General features: G+C 37.3%; 1 long non-coding RNA gene across 2 annotated transcripts in view; it reads right to left on the reverse strand.

Annotated features, from left to right (window-relative positions):
* LOC115292809 overlaps positions 1-17,566 on the reverse strand; it is a 57,224-nt gene extending 39,658 nt beyond the window's left edge. The window contains exons 1-2 of one of the 2 annotated variants that reach the window (XR_003909147.1): positions 17,470-17,566; positions 1,482-1,629 (exon numbers count right to left, since the gene is read on the reverse strand). This is a non-coding gene — a long non-coding RNA (uncharacterized LOC115292809). Of the gene's footprint in view, positions 1-1,476; positions 1,630-17,469 lie in introns of both variants that reach the window. The other variant, XR_003909146.1, reaches the window with a different exon arrangement.
* Between the last annotated feature and the right edge of the window lie 503 nt (positions 17,567-18,069).

The raw sequence follows: 18,069 nt of genomic DNA on the forward strand, positions 1-18,069 counted from the left end.
GTTGCCTAGAATGACATTTCACATAGAAACAATACAATTATGGATCTCACAATCTGGTTACACTTCAAAAATGTATTAATAATAATGTCTTATTACAATGTTGAAGATATGAACAAAGTCATTCTATCCTAGAAGAAGCTCTAAGACCTTAATTCCTGGCATGATGTGCTAGCAGGGAAAACATTCAATGTCTATGTCTTTTTTTCATTAACTTCTCCCAGTGCCAGAAATAGGAAAGTGAGTAAAGAATCTCAATTATTTCCAGAAAAATCAAGCTAATGAGAAACAGAATGGAGATTAGCTCCTGGTAAAGGTGGTTCATATCCCTAAGTCTGTAACTTGTACATGAAAAACGGAACTAGCTATTTCCTCTCGCAACTTCGACACTGATTCCACAATTTCCTCTCTACTCCTTTGACCTCTTTATCTTCCTGCCTCTTTTATTCTGATTACTTATTCCAGTTTATCAAAAAAAAAAAAGTAATTAAAAATACAGACTAGGGTCAGACTGGGCTCAAATTATGACTCTATGTTAGAAGACAATTCTCCATGGTCTCTCACATTACTGCACATTTCTCCAGCTAAGGAACTCACAGCCTTTATTTGGGAATATTTTTCAAAGGTATTTGAATGGTGAACAACCTTGGAACACAGAAATGGTCCACACATCTCTAAGCAGAGAGCGTATTTATTTGCTGTCCACTACAATAATGTCTCCATCCAGGGCAAATGCTGGATAAGTGTGTATGCAACCCATTAAAACCACCTGGGTCTGCATCCACATGACTTCCCAGGGATTTGAGGGGCAAAGGTAACTGATAGGAACATGAAACCCATGCTTCACGCTCTGTCCTTTGTCTTTGACCCAGGAGTCTCATATCTTTGCCAGCATCCATGAAAATGAGAGGCTAATGTGCTAGCTAACAAGAAGGGTAAATCTCAGACCTGATAGTCTGCCTTTTATGTGACCTTGGAAATGAACCTCCAGTTTTCACATGGAAAGAATGAGGTTAACAGTAGTCTTTATGTCCCAAGATTCTTAGATGCTTAAATAAGAAAATGCACAAGACATATTTAGCATAGTTCCTGGCACCGTAAATGCTCAAAGAGGAGTTAATCATTGCTGGAGCGTGTGTGTGTGTGTGTGTGTGTGTGTGTGTGTGGTTAATAGTTTTGGCTTAAACAGTATTTTTGTTCCTCTTATATTTGCAATTCATCTTTTTGGAAGTACGTATTTATCTTTTACTTTGTTTTAACCATGTGAGTATTTGTATGGACATGGAAGGTAAAAACATTCAATACAAAACAATACAGCCTTGTATACCTAAGCACCATCCAGAGATTTGCAGAGGTGAGAAAAGGAACTTACTGCTTTTGCTTTCATAGCCCGCCCCTAACTGGGGTTAGGTCTAGATATGAACAAGGAGAAGGTGTTGTCTAATAGGAAAAAATCCCAAACGAATGAAATGAGCGCACCTTACCGTAGGGCTCCAGACACTGATGGTCTCTCCATGCTCCCCCGGGTGATGTAATGTTTAGCTGGTTGAAAACTACTGTGCTGGTAGAAAGGATTTGTCTTCGTTTTCTTCTAAGATGGTGGTTGAATCTTGACTGGACATATCTGGAGAACTTTAAAAAATACACATGGGGGGGGGGTGCCTGGGTGGCTCAGTTGGTTAAGCATTCGGTTTCAGCTCAGGTCATGATCTCACGGTTCATGGGTTCGAGCCCCATGTCAGGCTCTGTGCTGACAGCTCAGAGCCTGGATCCTGCTTCAGATTCTGTGTCTCCCTCTCTCTCTGACCCTCCCTGCTTGCACTTCTCTCTCTGTCTCTCAAAAATAAATAAAAAACATAAAAATATTTTTAAAAATACACATGGATGCCTATGTCCTACCCCAAAAGTTTCCAAATTTTTTCAATGCCAAGTGACTTTGGCATTGGGATATTAAAAACTTCAGGTGATTCTAATCTACAGCCAATGTTCTAAAAAAATAATCAGCCTGAATCTAAAGACTTCTTTTGAATATTCCAAGGATGTATACAAGTGGTGTAACAATATGATGAAAACTTGAAGGGATGAACTTACCCTTTGTCATACTTCAAATTGTTTTACATCGAAAATCAAGTTGAAGACTCTCAACATCATCAGCCCAAATCAACTAACTTTGCTTTCACTGGGTTCAAAGTGGTGTTGAAATTCTTTCTCAACACAAAAATTAAATTGTGGCACATTGTAAAGTAAGCATTGTATATTTCTATGTTGATGATTCAAACAATTTCTATAACCAAGAGTGCTATAGACATTAGTCAGACAAATTGTATAGACAAGCCTGGAGTTGATCCTCATGATTTGGAAGGTTGTGTTTGTTCTGAATGAATGCATCTTTGGTTTTCACATCAGCATGTTTCACTCTTATGTTTGTAAATGTAATGCAATCCAGGGTAGGAAAGTCAAAACAAGATTGTTACTGAATTATCTGCAAAATAAACAGTTTCATCTAAAACACTGTTTTAGACCACCCAAAGACAAGACTTTTACAGGGATGCTTCAAGTTAAACATGAATGTTTAATCCATAAAAATATGGTTTAAAGGCAAATGCCATTTTAAAACTAGGAACCTGTGAAAACAGTGCAAAAATATTATTTAAAAATTTGATTGGGGGACAATCTCATAATTCTCTCAAATCAAAATATATTAATTGAGACAAAAGAACCAATAGTTCATTGTATTCTTTGTAGTAACATTAAAAGGGATAGGATATTAACATTTGAATAGTATATATGTATATATACACACACACTTGAAATATATATATAGATATAGATATAGATATCTACTTATAGATATCTATATCTGTCTATAAATATATATATATCACCTTACGAACATTGTTTCACTTTCATGCACAATAGCCCTATTAGGTGTTGTAACTATTGAGGCTCATAGAGGTTAAATTGCTTGAAGTAGGTGTGGTGAAGGTAGGAGTGGATCTCATTAGCCTCATGTAAAACTCTCTTTCCCATTACATCACTTCGCATTAACACTGAGCTAAGCACACAAAGGTATCTAATAAAGATGTTATGGACTGAATTGTTCCCCCACCATTCCTATGTTGAAGCCCTAAGTTCTAATGTGACTATTTGGAGATAGGGTCTTTAAGGAGGTAGTTAAATTAGGTCATAAGGGTGGAGCCCTAATCATATAGGACTGATGTCATTTTAAGAAGAAGAGATACCAGAGCTATCTTTGCCTCTTTCTCTCTCCTTTTGTAAGTGGATAGAGAAGAGGCTCTATGGAGACATAGTAAGCATGTAGTTATCTATAAGCCAGGAAGATGTCCCTCAACAGAGACCAATCCTGTTGGCACCTTTTTCTTGGACATCCAGCTTCTAGAACTTGAAGCAAATTTCTGTAATTTGAGCCACTAAGTCTATGTTATTTTGTTACTGTAGCAAGAGCAGACTAACACAGAAGGAAATGGCTCTCTAATTCGTTTATAATCCAGCTATATATGTCTGGAATCATGAACTATTGAATTGTGAAGAAATCCCCAGGCCAAGTGTTGGAATTTATCATACCTTTCCCTCACACATGAGCCAGTGAACTTGGACATGCCAAAAATGCTTCGAGTCCCAGTTTATTTATCATAAAATGGAAACTCTACTATCTGCTCAGCCTAAGCCTCCAAATTATTATGAAGATTGAAATACTAATGCTTTATAAATTGTAAAGAACATAAGGGAACAGCATTAGTAAAATTTCAAGTATATGTCCTATTTCCCAGAAAATACAAACTTCCTTCAAACAGGCATGAAAAATACAGTATCAATTCATTAACTAGAGTTACACTCAGAATAGATTTCAAATGGCTATTCTAACATAAAAAAGTTAAATTTCTATCAAGTGATTACCCTCTAGATAGAACCCAGGAGGCCTCTTAGGATTCCCCAGTTGAGGGGCTATAGGTGTGCAGACTTACAACCCCTCATTATACATCACCAGCTTTTACACTCCTTTATTAGTCTTTTTTTTTTTTCAAAAAATTTCTCTTTTATCTGTAGCATATTTTAGGTCTTTTTCTATGTAAATAGGAATCAAAATATCTGATTTGTATTCTAGAAAATTACACTTTAACTAGGGTTACTGGCATGTTTAACCTTTGTAAACATATCTTTATCTAGAAAATGAACATGTTGGGCTATGTTCTGGGTTGCTAGATAAAATATAAGAAGACCGGCTAAATTTGAACTTCAGATTAACAATAACAACAAAATGTAAGTAGAACTATGTTTTGTATGGTTTTATTTTTTGCTACATTTGACAACCCTGGCTGAGTAGCTTCTCAGGTCCTGCATTCCCACAATGGTACTTCTTTAGAAGATATAAAATAATAATAAAGACAACCACAGCTGATTTATTTAAGGTTTACTCTGTACTGGGCACTATTCTCAGTGCTTTAACATATATAATCTAAGTCAATCCTTTACAAAACTCTGTAGGGTAGTATGAAGTTAGGAGCACAGTCCACAGGGCTACCCTCACTGCTGACATTAATTCAAAGTTCAGAGATCCTCAAGACAACCTGTAGTTTCAACAATTCATTAGAAGGCCTCACAAAACTCAGTGAAAGCTATGGTATTCACAGTGACAATTTATTATAAACTAAAGAATGCAAATTAAAATCAGCCAAGGGAAGAAATGCATAAAGCAGAGTCCAGGAAGGTTCTGCAAATTGAACTAGTTGTCTCCTCTCTGTAGAGTCATCATCAGTATTAACTCTCCCTGGCAACAATGTGTGACAATATGCACAGAGCTTTGTCAACCAATAAAGGTTACCCAAGCTCTGGTGTCTTTATTGGGGCTCCATCAACTGCTACATTAGTCTCCAGTCCCTTTATAGATCAAGCTAATACTGCAGAACTCAAAGTCATTACATAAATCATGTTTTAGACTGTCTGACATGGTTCAAAATCCCTAGGTAAACAAAGACACTCTTATTAGGCAGGGCATTCCAAGAACCTAGAGATAATCTCAATCAGTCAAGGGCAAAGGCCAGAAGATTCTTTGGGCAAGGTTAAATTCTGATCTAGATTTAGGAATTCTTGTATATTTGGCTAAAATAACATCATTAGTAAAACCCAATAGTTACTACTTACATACATCATACTATCAAAAGAGTACAGAAAACTGAGGACCACAAAAGTTATGAGGAGTCCAGAGTCACATAGCAAGTCAGTAGCTAAGTCAGGAATCAGCAAAGGCTATGCTACCTCCTCTACAGACTGGGAGGGGGGAGGAAGAGGGAAAGGGAGAAAGAGAGACTTTGCTCCAGATAACAGAAGATCAACCAAAAGATAAAAAAGGGAAGCACACAGCTGGCACTCAGTCAAACATGAAACAACTAAAGCTAAATAGCTTAGGTGATTTTTCTGAAACTAAGATGGACTTTTAGTTTTTTTGATATTGCTGTTTATATTTTATAGTTTTCTTTAGACAACAACACATCAATAAAAAGGTCTCCTAAAAGAGCATTTTGTTGTTTGGACTGGATTTTTTATTACTTTGTTTTTATTGGGAGATATGGTAAAAGAGGAGAGAAGTGGAATTTGAAGTATTGGGAATTAGAAAATACAAAGGCTCTTAGCTTTGAAATAGCCTCAAAACAACATATTGCTACCTATGCAGTAGTTTAACTACCAGTCACCAAGGACACCAGTTAATTAGGTTTGGACGTCACCAATCAGTCCAGATGCTGGCCATAGATCATGGGTTTAAAAAAAGAAGACACCGTAACACTGGTTGAATGTCAATGTTTTACAACTCAGAAGTCCGAGTATTCATGGAGTTTTATTATGAACTGAATGTTTGTGTCTCTCCTCCTCCAAATCTACATGTTGAAATTTGAACACCCAATGTGATAATATGAGGAGTCTTTGAGAGGTGATGAGGTCATGAGGGTGGACTTCATCAATGGGATTTGTGTCCTCTTAAAAGAGACCCTAGAGAACTCCTTTGTCATTTCTGCCATATGAGAACACATCAAAAATATGGCCAATTATGAACCAGGAAACAGTCTCTTACCAAACACCAAATCTTCCAGCAGCTTGACCTTGCACTCCCTAGCCTCCAGAAACATGAGAAATAAGTGTTTGTCGTTTAAACATCTCAGTCTATGTTATTTTTGTTATAGCAGCCCAAACAGACGAATCAAGCACTTATTTTGAATGGGTCACTATTTTACAAACACATCATAGAACTTAGTCTTCCCAACATCCCATTTTACAGATAAGAAAACTGACATCTAAAAAGGTTAAATAACTGCCTAATATTTCACAGCTAGTAATTGGCAAAGTTTGTATTTGTACACAGTTTCTGCAACTTCTGAACTCATAATTTTTTAATCTTTTTTATTTTTGAGAGACAGCACGAGTAGGGGAGGGTCAGAGAGAGACACACAGAATCTGAAGCAGGCTCCAGGTTCTGAGCTAGCTGTCAAAACTGAGCCCGATACGGGGCTTGAACCAACAGACCATGAGACCATGACCTGATCTGAAGCCAGAGACTCAACCAACTGAGCCACCCAGGCGCCCCCTGAACTCATAATATTAAGCACATAAAATTGCTTCATTATATGGTGAAATAATAAGATACACTGGCCAGTGATAAAGACATTTTTGACTGGATGGTTTGGCTTGGTTTATTTTCATTTGGTTGAATCTAGTTTGATTTTAAGCCAACAGTCCCAAAAGAAAAATTTTGGAATCAATATTTTGGCTTAAAACTACTTTATTTGTTTTGCCTTAAAGCAAAGATGTTTCAGCATATTTAATTTGTCAACAAAAATCCCATAGATTAAAAAAGTAAAAATATGTTTAAAAGTAATACTTAGCAGCTTTAAAGTATTTCTCATCTTTAAAGAGTTTACCAGCATTCAGCATATTAATTTTCTCAGACCTCTGTAATTATTCTCACAGGTGACTGATGAATAAGCTCCAGAATGAAGAAGATGGCATGGGAGAGTTGTGCCTTATGGGAGCAACCATCTTCAAATCACAGTATATCTTTGTGCACCTGGCTCTTTGCCAAGGTTGTGTGGCGTGGAAATGGCACATTGGCCTTCTTTCCTGCACCTAGATCAACTGGACTCAGACTCATGAAGAGGGAGATAACAGTTTAATGTTCCACTTTCTCCACAGATGTTGGGGAGATCCAGTGCTCATTACAGTAATCATTCCAATGTGTGGATAAATAGGAAGGATAAAGTCCATTAAAATAAAAAGTATTACTGCAAGGCAGGAATTAACAGTGAAACTAAACATGGAAACAGTTTAAAGAATTGCTACATTAAAAACAATTCAAGTATGAAAAGTTATTTGATGGAAGACCAAATCAGCATTTCTCTTTTGGTTAGATAGATGGATAGATAGATAGATAGATAGATAGATAGATAGATAGATAGATAGATCAGTCGATCGATCAATGGCTGGCATTATTTGACTGTGCTGAAGTTTCATATGTAGCTTTGACATATTGCAGAAAAAAGGAAGTTCTAAGAATTTTATCAACAGATCAAAGAAAATAACATGGAGAAGAGAGAATATTATTAATTACACTGTGGTAACAATCCTGTAAACATGTTGTTAAAAATCTAAGCCAAATGTTGAATGAATCTGACTTTCTTTTTCATGTTAGCTTAGACAACAGTTTACCCACAATCCAAGGACAGAAAGAGCATAATATTTCTACATTATCCTCTCTGTGGGTCAGATATGTCTGGGTCTCTAAATAGGACAGTGGGGAATAAAATAAATAGCAATAAAAGTAAAAGATTGCAAAAAAAATAGACATATTGAAGAGTCATCAGCAATCACTCATCTGACACCCATGTTTGGAACTGTAAGTATTAATAAGCTGAATTTTAGTGCATATCCAAAATCCAAAGTTCACAAATTAAAGACATGCCAGTTCTCACAAACGCATTAGGTTCACACATAAAATCACCTACTGAGACAATTCATCATAATCTGGGCTCCAAAGCCTAAGAACCACAACAGAAGAATGACTAGACCGAGTTGCATGATATTAACAATGTTCATTCCAGAGAACATTTGTTCACTATGGTATTTCTATGGCTTTTGAACAAATCTAGAATATTCCTTCTCAACACAAATGAACTCAGACTAGCATGTTATGAAGCAAATGCACTATGGCTATTGTAAGCATATGGGCCACTTGCAATTTCTTTCATTTATTCCATATCAGCTTCCATTCTGGTAGTCAGTCCAAAATTGGCCCAGATAATGATGATTATGGTGAGGTTTCATCACATAAATCACAATGGTTAAAATTCTATGCCATCCTGCTACTAGTATTTGTATATGGGAAATAAGTAGATTTATTAGAGATTCGGGGTTGAGGATAAGTGATGCTCTTCATTTGATGTGCAGAAATCCCATCAACCAAATTTGCCAGAGACTGCCCCCAGCTGCTCCAGCAACCCCCTACCAATCAAAAAGAAAGTCGAGCTGCTTTTAGTCCCATCTGGACTCCAAGATTGAAGCCAATGAAAGGAAGTAAACATCACCATAAAATGGAGACCTCTAGAGTCTGATTAATTTATTTTAGAAATGGATGATTGGTTTTGAAAAGGAAACTAAATTTACCATTTGTTTACTTCATATCAGGATGTTTAGAAGAGAAATTTACCGTAGAATGTGTCAAATCCTGTGTTTTTTAAGGTTGTGTGTGTTTTGTTTTGCTTTCTTTTAAAATACTAGTTTCACTACATATGTGGCATGAAACCTACTTAATCAGGAATGGCTTAAAGGCTGCAGTGGTGGCTGACATTAAAGCTGTCATTTAGTTAAACAGCACTAACCTCATGGGAGAAAACATGGCATTGGAGGAAGCCAGAGCCTTAGCAGTGGGCAACGGCAGCCGCCTTGCTGAGAACAGAGGCAGGCCAAAGGTAGAGGAGAGGGGCCGAGTACAGACATTTCAGTGGATCACAGGCCTCTATTCAGAATATCCCATAATAGCAATGTAGATGGTCCTTAAATTCTAAGAGTTCAATGTACAAAAATCAGTCATTTAACTTTAATTATTAAAATGACATAAAATTTGTTTTTCAAAAACAAGACAATATTATGTCCTGAAATTTAAACGTTAATTAATGCTAAAATTCTGTCCTAAATGTCTGCAGAGTAGATCACTTTTATAAATTATTTCTTTTGCTAGAATTTTTTTCTTTTTGTTCAAATCACCCTTTCTTATTCCCAGCCCAATGTTTAGGTGATTACTATTAGCACCCCGGAGTTCATTCTTTCATTATGATCTATTATAGGTTCTGTTTATACATATACAACAGCAATTTACAGGAATGTAGAGAAAAATGATTGAAAAATAATAAACATCTAAAATGACTTAGTTTTCCTTGCCATTAAAAATACAACTATTTTTCTATTTTAAAAGCAATCATAAATGTAAATTAGAAAAGGAAAAAGAAGACTTCCACAATGACACATTCTAACACAATTATGCTAATAGTCTAGAAAATTTATTTGTTGAATTAATTATCTTCAAAGATTTAGGTTGTTTTCTAAGGTTGATACATCTACGTCTATCTCTCCAGTTTTATTATATAGTTTTAAAACTTTATTAAATTTACCTGTAGCTTTCAATAATTCATTTTAAATTAGAATTCGTTTTTTAATTTTTCAATGTTTATTTTTATTTTTGAGAATGAGACAGACAGAGCATGAGCTGGGAAGGGACAGAGAGAGACACACACACAATACGAAGCAGGCTCCAGGCTCTGAGCTATCAGTACAAAGCCCAACGCAGGGCTTGAACCCACAAACCCTGTGATCATGACCTGAGCTTAAGTTGGATGCTTAACCAACTAAGCCACCCAGGTGCCTCTAAATTAGAATTAGGTTTAAAGACTGTTGTGAATTTATCCACATAATATTCTTCTGAATGGAGGTAGCCTGGATGTGGCAGGATATTAGTAAACTTAGTACCAGTATCTATGCACTTCCCGTCAATCCCAGGTGTCCTTGCAGTTAGATCTGCTATATTCCACTCAATGGAACATTAATGAAAGTGATATAGGTCACTGCTAAGCCTGCCCCTAACCTTTCCCGCATAATTCCCTGTGTGCTGTCTTTCTTATTCCCTCAGCTGGATAAAGAAGACCAAGTTGAAGGCTCAGCAATCATAGAGGATGAAAAGAATCTTTATCATTGACTCACTACATAAAAGGTCATTTACCCAATACCTGATGTGACTGTCACATGAGCAAGAATTAGAACTTCATTGTATTATGTCGTGCAGGTGGTTCTTTGTTATACCATCAAGCCTATCTTGATGAATGCATGGCTTACCTTAAAATTTTGTCTTCTAGACATTTTGGTTATATGGCTGTCATGGAGGTGCACTGCTCAGATCTCCTCCAAGGGGAACTGCAGCAGTTAGAGTAGAACGGATAGACCCACCTCTGCTCCTTAGGCTCTGCCATGGTGTTCACACCAAGTCCAGGTTTCTCCAGAGCTCTTCCCAGCCACTGACAGGGCATAGAATGGGCACTGGAGCCAGGCTTTTCCTACTTAAAGCAGGAACCCTATGACCTTTGTTCAAGGACCCCATTCATTATAGCCAAGACTTTCTAGGAGTTTCATCCAATAAATTTCTTACATGTATAATCTCATCTTCACATCTTCATTCTATAGGATCCAAACCAACAAAGGCTATTTCAAAAATTTTCACTACTATATACAAAATTGTGCTGAAAATAGTTATGCATATTTTATTCAATTTCAGAGTAAATTCTTAAAAGAGATTCTTCAGTAGGTAATATGAACACTTTTTAGAACTCGGAACATATTGCCAAACAGTGTCTTAAATTGTTACAATTTACATTAAAACAAATACCAAACTGCTTGCCTTACCACATCAACAGAATGAAATGTTACAGCTTTTTTTTAAATAATAAATTTTTTTAGTAATTAGAAGGCAAAAACCATTGTCCATAGTTGTTTTATTATACACTGTTTCAAACCTAGTGACCTTGAACATAATTCTAAATCTCTGTATATTAGTTGTATTTCCCCTTTTGTGAGAATTCTATTTGCATCTTCTGCTCATTAAATTCTTATAGATCTAACCAGTTTTTATAGTTGTAAAATTTATTTTTACTCACTAAAATCCCTACTTCTACTTTCATTTCCTTTAGAAAAAAATTAAAACTAATTTTAAACAAAAATATAATAAATAAATGGAAAATGGTTCTTTGTAAGTACATCAGTGTTTCATGTGGCTAGTGATGAAATATGAGCCATTTTTAAATGACACCCTTCCAATGTGTTATAAGTTTTATCACCAGAGTATCAACATTTATTTTTTTGGCAAATTTTAAATGCTAACAATGAAGAATATGTAGAATTGCCTATCATGGAAAAAACAGAAATCTCTGCAAAAGATAATTAAGAAAAATGTATATTTTTCTCTTAAATAAATGTTGTTTTCCTCTTCCAAATATAGCACTGTTGATTATCCTTTATCCATCATCCATGTCTCTAAGGAATAAAATCAACTGACTCTCTAGTTGAAGAGATCATAAGGAAAAAGATCACAAAAGACCACAAGGAAAAATCTCAAAATTTTTATAAAAAATCTTTGTTAGGAATGGGCGCCTGGGTGGCTCAAGTTGATTAAGCATCTGACTCTTGGTTTCTGCTCAGGTCAGGTTAGTGAGATCAAGCCCCACATCAGGTTCTACGCTGTCAGCACAGAGCCTGCTTGGGATTCTCTTCCTCCCTCTCTCTCTGCCCCTCTCCACACTCTCTCTCTCAAATTAAATAAATAAAGATTTTAAAATATATTTGTTACTGAACTAACACATGCTCACACACACAAATGTATACCTTTAAGTCCTAATGTTGACATACAGAAATATAGAAAATAATGTTCCAAATACCCCTGTACCCACCACCAAGTTTAAGAAACAAGCACTGTGCATAATATCAAAGCCTCATATAATTTCTGCATCTTTCCTATCCACTCCCCCAATACCCGTTATTACAAATTTAATGTTTATCTTTTTTATGCTTGTTTTTACTCTTTTGCTACACGTGACACACATGGATAAAAATATATTTGTATTATTTAAATTTTATATAAATTGTATCATATCCTACATATCCTTCTGCAATTTAATTCTTCACCTCAAAGTTATACGTTTGAGATTTATTTATCTTGGCAGGTGTGGATCTGGTTCATTTTAACTATTGGTAGAACTTTTTTTTTTTAAACAGATCTCTTATGGGTTTTCTTTGGTTTTTTTTAATGTTTTATTTATTTTTGAGACAGAGAGACATAGCATGAGCAGGGAAGGGGCAGAGAGAGGGAGACACAGAATCTGAAGCAGGCTCCAGGCTCTGAGCCAGCTGTCAGCACAGAGCCTGATGCGGGGCTCGAACCCACGAACCGTGAGATCATGACCTGAGCTGAAGCCAGAGGCTTAACCGACTGAGCCACCCAGGCGCCCCAGAACTTTTTTACTCCAGGTAGAGTCTATGGATTGGTGGCATTGCATCACCTGGAAGTCTGTTAGAAATTCAGAATCTCAGGACCTGCTCCAGATCTACAGAATTAGAATCTATGTTTTAACAAGATCCCTGCATGGTTGAGATGCACTCTAAAGCTTGAGAAATACTGGCATTCAGTTGTACTGTATTAAAACTTCCCAGTCTGCCCCTTCTCTACTAATGGGTACTTAGACTGTTCTAAATGTTTAATATGCTGATTTGCCAATTTGTTTGTTTCATGTTTTTGAGAAAATTTTACTGTCTATAAAACAATAAATGTTTCATGAGTGGTTCCCATTTAGACATGTAAATGACTTACTGAGTTTTTTTATTACAGAATGAAGTGGATTAGCAACATACATAAGATCCTGCATCTACTGACCAACATCAACAAGATACTCGATACCATAAATATTGATGGTTTCCTCCCCTCACAATCATTATCTGAGAACCTAAATCTGCAAGGACAAGAGTGAGGCATCTAGTTATCAGTCTACCATGTTGATGGCAAGGATTCTCCCCGACAAGGCCTACAAAACCCTTGAAAGTTCTGTGGCTCCACTTGCTCCGCACTAAGCATCACCAGGGACGAATTTATTGAGTCTAGTGGCCATCCCCCACAGTTACAGGCAGGCATTCAACTCAAGGTTCTGTCACTTCCAGGGTTCTGTGTCTCAGCCCTCCTTCACTGGGTCACCTGTAACCCTTCTGTCTTCCTATTTTAGTTATTAAACTCTCAGGTAGACTAATTCCCCACTGAAAATACAAAGTACTACCAGGGTTAGCTTTTGTTCCTTGGGTCAACTTTGGTATGCCTGAAACCCTTTTTCATGAAAGTCTGTTAATTATCTTTTGGAACAAGGAGAGCTCAGACCTTGGGAAGAACTTAGTTCTCTACTTTCTTTAGAGAAAACATACAAGCCAGAAAAATAATCCAGGGTCCCAATTTATCTCTTCTAACTTACTCTCCAACCTAAAATTTGCTAAAGTTGAAGGATCTAATTCAGGGTAGACCAACCAAATTCTCTTCAGGACTGATTGCCCTTAGCATTGACTCACTACATTTTTTTTAAACAATTCATCTTCTCAAATGGGCAGAAGACATGAACAGACACTTCTCCAAAGAGGACATTCAGATGGCCAACAGACACACAAAACAATGCTCAATGTCACTCATCATCGGGGAAATACAAATCAAAACCACACTAAGATATTACCTCATGCTGGTTAGAGTGGCTAAAATGAAGAGACGCTGGGTGGCTCAGTCGGTTAAGCAACCAACTTCAGCTCAGGTCATGATCTCACAGTCCATGGGTTCAAGCCCCACGTTGGACTCTATGCTGACAGCTCAGAGCCTGGAGCCTGCTTCTGATTCTGTGTCTCCCTCTCTCTCTGCCCCTCCCCTGCTTCTGCTTTGTCTCTCCAAAATAAATAAACATAAAAACATTTTTTTAAGTAGAGTGGCTAGAATGAGCAAATCAGGAGACTATAGGTGCTGGGGAGGATGTGGAGAAATGGGAACCCTCTTCACTGTTGGCAGGAATGCAAACTGGTGTAGCCACTCTGGAAAACAGTGTGGAGTTTCCTCTAAAAATTAACAGAATTCCCCTATAACTCAGAAATAGCACTGCTAGACATTTACCCAAGGGATACAGGAGTGCTGATGCATAGGAGCACATGTACCCCAATGTTCATAGCAGCACTTTCAACAATAGCCAAATGATGGAAACAGTCTAAATATCCATCAACTGATGAATGGATCAAGAAGTCATGGTTTATATATACAATGGAATACTACATGGCAATGAGAAAGAATGAAATCTGGCCATTTATAGCAACATGGATGCAACTCAAGGGTATTATGCTAAGTGAAATAAGTCAGGCAGAGAAAGACAGATACCATATGTTTTCATTCATAAGTGTAATAAAAGAAACTTAACAGAGGACCATGGGGGAGGGGAAGGGGAAAAAATAGTTAAGGAGAGGAGGGAGGCAAACCATAAGAGACTAAAATAGCAAGAACAAACTGAGGGTTGATGCGGGTGGGGAAGAGGGGAAAATGGGTGATGGGCATGGAGGAGGGCACTTGTTGGGATGAGCATTGGGTGTTATATGGAAACCAACTTGACAATAAATATTTATTTAAAAAAATAAAAAATAATAAAATAAAATAAAAACTCCTTTAAAAACTAATCTCCACGTCATCACCTTCCCATTTATAAAAAGGAAATTTGGCTGAAAAGAGTATAAATAGATTAACTAACGTCCAAAGTTTGCCGTTGAAAACATGAAGACAACTCACCAAACTCCACACCCAAAAAACAAATAACCCAGTGGAGAAATGGGCAGAAGACATAAACAGACACTTCTCCAAAGAGGACAGCCAGATGGCCTACAGGCACATGAAATGATGCTCAATATCACTCATCATCAGGGAAACATAAATCAAAACCACACTGAGATACCACCTCACACCAGTCAGAGTGGCTAAAATGAACAAATCAAGAGACTATAGATGCTGGCAAGGGTGTGGAGAGACAGGAACCCTTCTACACTGTTGGTGGGAATGTAAACTGGTACAGCCGCACTGGAAAACAGTGTAGAGGTTCCTCAAAAAAACTATCCATAGAACTCCCTTATGACCCAGCAATAGCACTGCTAGGGATTTACCCAAGAGATACAGAAGTGCTGATGCATAGGAGCACATGTACCCCAATGTTCATAGCAGCACTGTCAACAATAGCCAAAACATGGAAAGAGCCTAAATGTCCATCACCTGATGAGTGGATCAAGAAGACGTGGTGTGTGTATATATATATATACAATGGAGTATTACATGGTAATGAGGAAGAATGAAATATGGTCATTTGTAGGAAAGTGGATGGACCTCGAGGGTGTCATGCTAAGTGAAATAAGTCAGGCAGAGAAGGACAGATGCCATATGTTTGCACTCATAGGTCTAACAGAAGAACAGGAGAAACCTAATGGAGGACCAGGGGGAGGGGAAGAGGGAAAGAGAGTTAGGGAGAGAAAGGGATGCAAAACCTGAGAGACTACTGAATGCTGAAAACGAACTAAGGGTTGAAGGGGAAGGGGAGGGGGAAAAGAGGTGGTGGTGATGGAGGAGGGCACTTGTGGGGAAGAGCACTGGGTGTTGTATGGAAACCAATTTGACAATAAACTATTTTAAAAAATTAAAAAAGAAAAGAAAAGAAAACATGAAGACAGAGTTCTTCTGGAAAATATCACTTCAGAAATGGTCTCACTGTTTTGATGCAGCATACAGACTCCTCCTTCCTAGAACTATATGGGAGTCCACTCAAAATGCTGTCTCAGCAATGAAGTTGCAATCACACAATCAGTCCCTATAGCCAATTAATTTAAAAAAACAAATTAAAAAAAAGAACATATGATGCCCAGGCAAAGTAGAAATGGATCAGAGAAGTTGGTAAGATTGACAGGGTGTGTGAAGGCAAAATCCAATAACTAAATACTTGCTAAAGTGGACACAGCTAGTTGACTGCAAAGCTGACAAAATTCTGAGTCTTGTTGCCCAGGCAACTCAATTCACTAAACATATTCCTTTCCTACTAGGTGCCAAGTATTTCATACTATCTCATTCAATCTACAAAATCATCCTATAGAGTAATATAACCATCATCATATTACATATAAAGAAAATAAACCCTGAATTTAAAAAAAGGATTATATACTTAGTAAGCAACATAATTGAGTTTGCTTTAGATGGGATTTCAGGTTGTAGGTCCAGCTCTCTCTTTCTGGTATACCTTGCTAAATAGCTAATAAAAATATAAGCAGTTACCAGCCCAAAGTCAAATTAACAGTATCATCCAAATTGCTCCATCTGGCTCCATTGTTGGTCCTTTGTGCTCCATTTGACTTGATCTATCTGAAAGGAAGCTAGAAGACCAATCTGGACACAAATTCTGAAGTATTCCTTCTGGTCAGACAGCACCACTTTTCTCATCCAATACTCATAGGACATTTAATCTCCAGCCACAGCTGGACAACAGAGAACTCAAGATTCCAGACTTTCACTTTCTTCTATTGTGATATAACAAAGAATTTCTCTTTCCCTCTCTCTTTCTTGTCAACCTCCCCCTCTTTATTCTTTTTTTCAATGTTTATTTATTTTGAGAGGGAGAGAGAGAGAGAGAGAGAGAACATGAGCGAAGAAGGGGCAGAGAGAAAGAGAGACAGAATCTCTATCAGGCTCTGTACTGTCAGCACAAAGCCCAATGTAAACCTCAAACCCACAAACTGCGGTATCATGATCTGAGCTGAAATCAAAAGTTAGACGCTTAATAGACTGAGCCACCCAGGTACCCCTCTCTTCATCCTTTTACAGAAATACCAAAATAAGGCTAGTAATATTACATAGCAGGCGTATCTTTGTCCCAACTTGCAGTTACCATGGTACTTGGGCATAATCCAATTGAGGGCTCAGACAACTAAGGGACTCGTTGTCATTCAAACTCATTTTACCTACATTCTCACCTATATGGTGAGCAGATGATATTTAATAGTTAGGCTTCTTACACCCAGATTATTCTTTTATAAAGGATCTCCATTTTAAGAGGCTTCTGAACACCCCACCCTACCAGCATTTGCCAGGCATATCTCAGCCCCATCTAAGGCCAGCCCCAAACAGAGCCTCACAGGAGTCATAAATGAAGCACAATATTTATTGAGCTCCTGCCCTGAATAAACCCTGGGTCAAAGGTTGTATTTTTATTAATTGTTCTTTTCATAGACTTGGAAGTAAGTATTATTTATCTTCATTTTTATAAGAAAACTGAGACTCAGAAACTCTAAACTGAGACTGAAAAAATCTAAGCAAATTATTATTAATTTTACCTCAAGTCCTTCTGTCTTTGAAACTCACTGCTTTGTGTTTGTGTCTCCCCAAAATTCTTATGTTGAAGCCCTAATCGCCAATGCAACTAAGCCTAGAGATAGATTCTTTAGGGGTTAATTAAGGGTAAATGAGGTCATCAATATGGAACCCTAATCCTGTAGGATTCTGGCCTTATGAAAAAAGGAAGGGATTTCTCTCTTCTCTTCCTCTCTGTGTCTCTCTCCATCCTTCTCTCCTTCCCTTCCCTCTCCACCATGTGAGGACACAGCAAGAGAAGGAAACCATCTGCAAGCCAAGAAGAGAATTCTCACCAAAACCCAAATATCTTGATCTTAGACTTTTCAGCCTCCAGAAATGTGAAAAATAGATTTCTGTGTTAGGCCACCTAGGCTGTGCTATTTTTCAGAACAGCCTAAGATGACTAAGACACTCATTTTCTTTCTTCTGTGTCTATGTCTGTATCAGGTGTGCATGTGTGTCTCTCTCAAGTAGCTTCCAGACCATTTCACTCTCTTCTATAAATACTGATTTATACTTCTGTTCTCTGCGCTGTGTGTGAGATATATAATGATGAGAAAAAAACAGGAATGGCATTACCA

The sequence above is a fragment of the Suricata suricatta genome, chromosome 5, assembly GCF_006229205.1.
Source record: "Suricata suricatta isolate VVHF042 chromosome 5, meerkat_22Aug2017_6uvM2_HiC, whole genome shotgun sequence".
Classification (NCBI taxonomy): Eukaryota; Metazoa; Chordata; class Mammalia; order Carnivora; family Herpestidae; genus Suricata; species Suricata suricatta.